Genomic DNA, 8,540 nt, shown 5'->3' with positions numbered 1-8,540 from the left:
CCACATAGTGTTAGAGAATGTAGGCTCAATCCTTTTTTTTTAGCAATTATATTTTATTACGAACTTATTAACCGAGAGTACCTTGCTTATAACCCAATTAACCTAAACAACAGGAAAAGAAGATTAAAGAATACAGTAATGAAACTGTAAGGATATCAGTTCTGAGAAATGTTTCTCCTGGCGTAATCAGCAGGATTTCTTCTGCTGGAACCTGGAGTAACCAGAACCTGGAGCCTCAGCCAGAGCCCAGAGCCCCCATAGCCTTTCTTTGAACGGTTCTCTCTAGGAGCATCTGGAAGTGGAGCGATGAACAGCCAAAACTATCCCAAGTCTCCAAAGGCCCCGCCTCTTGTTTTTGGCTCACATTTATACCTCCTTTCAGAATTTGTTCAAGGATTTTTTCAGCTGGTTAACAACCAATCTCTCCCATATGGTGGTTCGACTTCTAAGAAGATAAACATCACCTACTTTCTCACAAGTCTTTTTCTCATGCCCCAGTTGTGATCTAAACAAGAAGACATGTTTATATCTCCATCAAGGGAAGAATACAAATAGAACCCCACAGACAGTTGCTACGCCCTGTAAGGCTTCTCTGGTCTTTGCTGGTCTTTACTTCTCAGAAATGTTCCAGAGAACTTTTTGTGGTACTCTAGCTGCTTCTGGCTGCTTCCACTGACTCATGCCAACTGGGCAAAGCCTTGCTGTTTCTGCTGGATCATGCTACCTCTATGAATTCAAATTGCGATTTGGTGTTTGCTCTTGGACTGGACTGCTAGTATCTTGTAACAGCAGAGTGGAATTGGCTCAAGGAACTACACCTGAACAGGTCCACAACCCCTTTTTCCTATTAATATTCTTTCTCTCCTTCCTCTGGTGGATGGGTTAGAAGTGAGATTGAAATGTTTAATAACCTTAAATAAAGTAGATTTTGAAAAAATCTAAGCCTACATATCCCTTTATATATTTCTCTTACTTTGTGGCTCTAGCTAAACCTTTAAGCACTATATTGAGTAAATGTGAAGAGATGGAGCACCCTTGTTTCATTTAAAAATTTAGAAGACATGATATCTATTTTACGCACTCAGTTAGCATAACATTATTGGTTCTAGAGTTGCCATAGAAGAACTTCACTATGTTGAGCAATGTTACATCCTAGTTCCTTCAGGACTTCCATCATGAGAGCATGTTGACATTTGTCAAATGCCTTTTTGACATCTATCAAATTAGATACAGAGACAGAAATAGGTCTGTCAACCAGTAAATGAACTAATGCCTTGAGTAAACAGATCTTACAAGAAGAAATGCAGATGACTAGTAAATATTCTTTAAAGAGTTGAATATAGTTAGCCACCAGGGAAATGAAAATCAAAACTGCTTTGAGATCCCATTGAAAATGGCTGTCACTCTAAAAACAAGTGACAAAAATGCTGGTGAGAGTGTAAACTGGTGCAGTGTAAGCTGACATCAAATTATCTCATGTTATTTTGGCTTATTTTTCTGGTTGTGAGCCCCCAGGCTTGGTGCTGGGAATTGGATTCAAGTCCTTTGCAAGAACGGTGTCTGCTCTTAACTTCTGAACTGTTTCTCCAGTCCCAGAACCCTATTTTTTTGCTCATTTGTTTTTGTTTCTTTTTCTTCTAAATCCAATCACTATGGGTTTATTGTTTTTATTTTTGCTTTTTTTTGTTTTGTTTTGTTTGTTTGTTTTGTGTTTTGGTTTTCCAAGAAAGGATTTTTCTGTGTAGCCTTGGCTATCCTGGATTCACTTTGTAGACCAAGCTGGTCTCAAACTCACAGAGATCCATCTGCCTCTGCCCCCTAAGTGCTGGGATTAAAGATGTATGTCACAACACCTGGCCACTTTTTTTTTTTTAATTGCTGAGTTCAATATATTTGCATTTCTGTTCTTAAGTCTATTTAGAGGTTATATTACAGTCAGTTATTTGAAAACATTGGATACAAATTCTATCCATTAGGAGTGGCATCTGATCTACTGAATGGGTTCCTGAATATTGTTGATAATTTGTCTCCTCTTTGTCTTTAAGAACAGTTTGAGAAATGCTGCTGTTAGATCTTTCTTGACTGTCTGGTGGAATTCCATGGGGACTCCATCTGCTTTTCTTTGTGGAGATACATTTAATTGCCACTTCAGTTTCATTGCTTGCTTGGATATGTTTAAATTGTCTTCAGAATCTTTCTTTTGTCAATCAGGTAGGTTTAGAAGCATCTATTTCTTCTAGTTTTGTTTTGGTTTGTTTTTAGCTTTTTGAGATACACATTTTCAAAATATTTTCTAATGATCTGCTAAATTTCACTGATGCCTATTGTAATAATTTTCTTTCCATCTCTAATTTTCTTTTTAGTGTAAGCCTAGCCTTTAATGGCTGGGCTATATCTCCAGCCCTCCATCTCTAATTTTTAAATTTGATTTTTTTCTTTCTTTCTGTTTAGGTAATCTTTTCAAAGGACCAACTCTTTGTTTGACTTTATATGTGTATATTATTATATGTATATGTCCATATTAATCTCTATATTTAAGTTATGCCCTAATATTTTTTACAATTCTTTCTGTGTATTGTGTTGGGCTTGGCCTTTTGGTTTACTGGAACTTTGACAAGTATCACTGGTTAGTTATTTGAGATTGCGCTGATTCTCTTTCTTTCTTTCTTTCTTTCTTTCTTTCTTTCTTTCTTTCTTTCTTTTGTACATGCAGCTATAAATGCTAAGGACTGCTACATTGTACCTTCATTTTCTTTTGCTTCTGGGAACTTTTAAGTTTCCTCCCTATTTTCTTCAATGATCTACTGTTCTTTGGAAGGAATATTCGTCAGCCTTCAAGCATTTGTCTAACTGTTGAGAATTCTCTTGCTCTCCAATGTTTCCACTGTTGTCTCATAAGATAAAAGGAATTCTTTCCATTATTCCCTTCCCCCTCCCCCCCTTTTTTTTTTTGTATTTGTTAGGGCTTACTGTATGGCCTGAGAAGTGATCAGCTTTAGAAAACATTCCATCTGTGTGTTGCTGGGAAGAGTGTGCCCTTCCCTGTCTCTGGAGTGGACTACTCAGAAGGTCTTTATTAAATGCAGGTGATATAGAGTGTACATTCTCAGTCTTCTTGCTGGTTTTTAGTTTGAAAAGACCTGTCTAGATGTGAGAATGAGGTGTTGAAGTCTCCAACTATCCCTGTGTCAGGACCCACATGACCTCTTCTGCCTTTCAGTGTTTGTTTTGTGAAGCTGAGGTTCCCAAGATTCAGGATATAAATATTCTGTGTCTTCTTGATGAATTGCTTCCATTATTAATATGTAATGGCCCTCCTTATTTATTCTGATTAGATTTAGTTTGAAGTCTGCTGTATTAGATGTGACAGTTGCTATGCTAGTTTGTTGACAGCTTCTGTTTGCTTGGTAGGTTAATTCCCAGGCATTGACTCCCAGCTCTGGTATGTGGTATGTCTGTTAGATAAGTTTGTTTCTTGGAAATATCAGAGAGTTGGATTCATTTCTTTTTTTAATATTTGTGTGAGTGTGTTTGTGTGTGTGTGTGCACATGCACACACGTTCATTCCTAAGAGCACAGAGTCTAGACAAATACATTGGATCCCCTGTAGTTGGGGTTACAGCTGGTTGTGAGCCCCCAGGCTTGGTGCTGGGAACTGAACTCAGGCTCTTTGCAAGAGCGGTGTGTGCTCTTAACTGCTGAACCATCTCTCCAGTTCCAGAACCCTGATTTTTTTTTTTTAGTTTCTTGTTTTTCTCTCTTTTTCTTTTAAATCGGAACACTATGTTTTCTTGTTTTTACTTGTTTGTTTTGTTTTTAATTGGTGAGTTGAATTTGTTTGCATTTAAAATTGTTAGTGAGAAAGGTTTCCTGTCTCCCAAGGTTTTTGTTGGTAGCTGTTCTGGCTGGTATTTGTTTTATTCCTGTCCTGTTGGACATCAAAGCTTGTTGCCTCGCTGCATTAGAGGGGCTTGGCTCCTTCTTGGTTCCCTTTGTTAATCAGTTCTCATGACATATGTTGAGACTGTCTTCCTTTCTTTCTCTGCACACTACATAAAACTCTTCAGAACTGTATGCAGTAGTGACTTAGTCTAATGAAACTCCTTGTGCATTCTTGTCTTAAAATGTTCTTATTTACCCATCAAGTTTTAGAGATGACCTTGTGGTATGGGAGATCTAGTTGGGGGGAAGGGCAGGGGATGGCCTTGCTGCCAAGCCCTGTGACTCGAGTCCAATCGAATGATCAGAAGAAAATAATTAACTCCTCCTACATGTAGTCCTTTGACCTTGACACGTATGTTGTGGCATACATGCACGAACACACATATACAAACACAGGCACACATACACACACACGCGCACACACACAATAAATAAATGAATGTATATACTTTTAAAAAGTAACCTGTTGAGTGTGACAACCTTGGTTGACAGTCACTTATTTTCAAGCCTTTGCATGTATGGACTGTATCACTCTAATTTCCTGCTTTTGGGGGTTGCTGAGAAAGCATTGCCGTTTCTGCCTTTGTGTGTATGTTGGCCTTTTTGCTCACAGCTTTCAGTATTGTTTGTTTGCTTTACAGCCTTGACCTCTTGCCTGTGGCATGACATGGAGAAGCTGTTCTTTGAGCACATCTATTTTGGATTGTGATTTGATGTCCTTCGTGTGTTCCTATAGATTTGAGAAATTCTCAACGACATTTCTATTGAATAAGTGATCTAAATCCTTAGCTGTTAACGTCTGCTCCTTTTTCTACCTCATATAGTCTTAGTTTTGGTCTATTAAAAAAAAACCACAGAGATCTCAGCTCATACTTATTTTTTTTTCTACACACAGCCTGTAAGTATTGCTGTCTCAATCCTGTCTTGAATCCCTGAAACTCATTTTATGCCTAACTTTCTCTGTTGGTGTGTTTTTATTTCAATCTTTCATTTCTTTCACTGGCTATTTTCCTGAATCTTCACTTCCTTACAAAGTTTTTCCTCCATGTTTTTCACTTTTCCTTCCAGGTTAATGGCTGACCGCACCAACTACTTTGGTAATTCTTGTCTAGGTTCTATACTGACTTCCTTACTTTATCTGCTTGTTTGTATCATCTGTGTCATAATCGATCCCTTTTAAAACTCAGACTTTGAGAATGTAGCGCAGTTGGCACCATGTTCGCCTAACAGGCATGAAGCCTTGAAGCCTTGGGCTCAAGTTCAGCACCAAAGAAGCTGGGCAGGACGACAAATGCCTACAGACCCGGAACTAAGGAGGCAGAGAAAGAGGGATCAGCAGGTACATCACTTCCCATCACCCATGGATTGCATGGAGCACCTCGATTCATGAGACCCTGTCTGAAGAAAACAAAACAAAACAAAAGGCAGGATTCTTCAGTCTTTTTGTTTTTTAATGTAAATTCAGCAATCTCCTTATTGTTATTTTCCAGTACTGAGAAGTCACAGGCTTGTGGGGGTGTCACAGCTCTCTATGTCACGTTGTAGGTTTTCATCCGTTGTATTTACACACATGTCGAGATCAATGTGTCCTCGGGTGTTTATCCAACCCCGCCTCCATTTTCTATTGGGTTTGCTTGCTTTGTTTTATGTGACTCTTCCTGGTGAATTCTCTTAACATGGATTAACTTTTGATGTAAGGGGGAAAAAAAAAACCAACTACAGGAACAACTATGATGGTTTGGCAGCAGTCTGGTGATAGTTTCAGGAAAAGATGCTCTGTGCTTCACTTGTGTCCTCCACAGTGTTCAGAGATGGTGAAACTAGGGTACTGGGCGGAGATAATACAGTTTATAGGTTTATTTATTTATTTACTTACTTATTTTAGAACTGAAGTTATTAATGAAGTGAGAAGGGAATGGGATGAGCAGGGACTGGGAAAAGAGGTCAAAATAGGTGAAGCAAGAATGAGCTGGAAAGAATATTGGTTAGAGGAATGAACGGAGATGATTGGATATTAGAAAAAAAGAAATAAAACAGATACAGAAGATTTTTCCAGAAAGATACAAGTAAAAACACAATAAACTAACAACTAAAATACAGATTTGTGTGCCGTGTAGTGGCATGGCTTTAATTTCAGCACTGGGGAGACGGAGACAGATGGGTTTCTGAGTTTAAGGCCAGCCTGGTCTACACAGGGAGAACCTGTGTGTGTGTCAAAAATGAAACAAAACAAAACAACAGGAAAAGAAAAGCAAAACAAAAAACAAAAAACTCAAACAACCAAACCAAACCAAACCAAAACCCTCACAGAAGTGCATACAAAAAGTAAAAGCTTTTTAATTCCAATTAAAAAACTAATGCATTTGAAATAGGACATAGTATTTGCTCGTCTCTGTCAGGATTTCTTCGTGTCCAGACAAACACGGCTCTTTATGTTTTCTTTTGAATCAGGCACACAAGCTGGGGAGGGGCTGCTGGTCCTAGAAATTCAACCAAGTGAAGTAAGTCAGTCAGTCCCTCAGCGAGCCAGGACTTCCAAGCCTGAAGGCCGAGAGTTCTGTCCATCTCCCCTGACTTCCGGTGGTTGCCAAGGACCACTGACTCCAGTGCTTTGGAGTGAGTCTGCGCCGGGGGTTCTGTGGTCGTGTGGAGGACTCACCCGCTTATGTTTACATTCTCCCAGCCCTAGGGATAACAAACCAATTCCTGCAACAAACTTCCTACAGTTGCCCTAGCGCCTCTCGGAGATGGCAGGAGTGGAGGAATGGGGTGAGTTCAGAGTGGCTGGAGTTCACCCTCCCTTGCAGTCTTCCATAGCTCTCTTTAATCAGTGCTGGTTTTTCATGGCCGGTAGCAGGGTGCTGTCCTAAGTCCTCCATGTGAAGCCAATCCAAACAGTGGTAGGAGGCGAAAAAGTGGGGGCGTTGCAAATCTCTCCATCCCAGACACCCACATCCCTTTATCATGCCGAGCTCCAGTTGCTTTTTTGGGCACAATGTGTGCAGCCTTCGAATTAGGGGTTCAGAGCCGGGGGTGGTGGCTCGTACCTGTAATCCCAGCACTCGGGAAGCAGAGGCAGGCAGACCTCTATGAGTTCAAGGCCAGCCTGGTCTACAAAGAGAGTCCAGGACAGGCAAGGCTACACATAGGAACTCTGTCTCAAACAAACAAACAAACAAACACGAAGAATTTGCTGTTCAGCAATATAACAGCTTTGGCTTTCTTGATGCCTAGAGCCCTGAAATAGGCTTCTGTGGAAAGACTTAGCTCAGTGGAGCATCTTGGTGTGACAAGGGGTATTGCTGGCTTCATTATGGAGAAAAATACCATCTGGTCTTGTTTTTGCTTTCTGTAACCCTTTTACTTATTTTTTTTTTAACTGGTGAGATTAGTTTTTGTTTTATTCTCTTTTGCATTTTGGAGACAAGGTCTCATGTAGCCCAGGCTGGCACTGAACTTTCTCTGTAGCAGAAAGTCACCTTAAACTTGCTGATCCTCAAGGTTCTCCAGTGCTAAGATTACCACACCAGTTTTATGCTATTCTGGAGACTGCGCACATGGTTTCATACACACTAGGCAAGCACTCCACCAACTAAGTTTTCTTCCATCCAGTCTCAGACTCCTCGTGTGTGTAGCTGTTCTCAAATAATATCCATATACCCACTTTTCCTGGATTACTATGGGCATCTTGTCTTTTAAAAAATCTTTGGCATGCTTGACAGGTGTTATACACTTACAGTTCCAGCCCTTGGACAACTGTAGAAGAATGTTAATTCACAACATGGCTGTTCTGGCAAGAGATCACATTTAAAGATCTACTGGGTCTATGTGATCTGGCTGGAATACAAATATGTCTTTAATCCAGGAGAGGGAGAAAGGCAAACAGATCTGAGTTCAAGACTAGCCTAGTATAGAGCAAGTATCAGGTAAAGAAAAGCTTAGATCCAGGTTTGGTAATAACATGCCTTTAATCCCAAATAAAGGTAAATTTAGTTTGTAGAAGGAAGCACTCATGTTAGAAAGTGATGTCTAATTGATTGGCAGAAAAAAATGAGGAATAAGAGAAGATTTGACAGAATAGGATACGCCCTACTTTCCAGAGAAGAGAGTGGAAAGGGAAGCTACTAAAGAGATAGTTTTACAGAGAGAGGAAGCAATTTTTACCAGGACAATAATAGAGAGATGAGTTGCAGAGAGAGAACTCAGGTGAAGTCAGAGTAAGCCAGAAAATGAGAAGAAGCCAGAAGATTAGAGCAGATTGCTGAGTTTGTTTGAGGTCAAGCAGAGCAATTCCAGGCCAAGGGAGAAACTGGAAACCAAGCGAGAAGAGTTCGAGCCTGCAGAGCTGAGTTGAATCAGTCAGCCCAGATCTCAGAAAGAACAAGTAAGGGTGAGCTTATTAAGCAGTGAGTCTCAGAGGCTGAAAACATTCTAGGCCTAGGTTAGATTGTATGGAGGCTAGAAGCTTCCAGGACTAGGCCTAGACCAGCAGAAAGGAGGTAGTAAGCCTCCCGGACAATAATTGAGCCAGGAGAATAAAAGTTACTTTTAGAAGGGACTCTGTGTTGGAGGTCATTCTGAGCTTCAAACCAAGAACT

This window comes from Acomys minous, assembly GCF_964271855.1.
Source record: "Acomys minous genome assembly, chromosome: 5".
Classification (NCBI taxonomy): Eukaryota; Metazoa; Chordata; class Mammalia; order Rodentia; family Muridae; genus Acomys; species Acomys minous.
Note: the sequence above shows the minus strand (reverse complement) of the source record.